The sequence below is a fragment of the Berghia stephanieae genome, chromosome 5, assembly GCF_034508935.2.
Source record: "Berghia stephanieae isolate SIO BIC M18660-M18661 chromosome 5, UCSD_Bste_1.3, whole genome shotgun sequence".
Lineage (NCBI taxonomy): Eukaryota > Metazoa > Mollusca > Gastropoda > Nudibranchia > Aeolidiidae > Berghia > Berghia stephanieae.
Genome location: NC_088364.1, coordinates 52620257 through 52620537, shown reverse-complemented (window position 1 = coordinate 52620537; position 281 = coordinate 52620257). Strand labels below are relative to the sequence as shown.

Genomic DNA, 281 nt, shown 5'->3' with positions numbered 1-281 from the left:
GACCACCACTCGCATGTACTCACGTACAGTAGGTACAGGTAAGGTTTTCTATAGTGTTATCGAGAGCCGATCTGTCTAGTTACCTGAAATTTGCACATTCGCCAGAAAAGGTCGTTTGAGCTGTGATAACTGATCTTCACATTGGCAAGGTAATATGTGTGTGTGTGTGTTGTTGTTGTTGTTGTTGTTATTGTTGTTGTTCTCTTGGTGATACTTTTGATAGAGGGTGTGATGATAATGATGATGATGATGATGATGATGATGATGATGATGTTAATGAT

The 281-nt window shown here is 39.1% G+C and overlaps 1 protein-coding gene across 1 annotated transcript in view; it reads right to left on the bottom strand.

Annotated features, from left to right (window-relative positions):
- The window catches only part of LOC144973176 (uncharacterized), a 70641-nt gene extending 70618 nt beyond the window's left edge, over positions 1 to 23 (bottom strand). Inside the window, exon 1 of the mRNA XM_078915300.1 lies at positions 1 to 23. This exon is cut by the window's left edge and continues 137 nt beyond it. The gene's annotated coding sequence lies outside the window, so the exon portion shown is untranslated.
- Between the last annotated feature and the right edge of the window lie 258 nt (positions 24 to 281).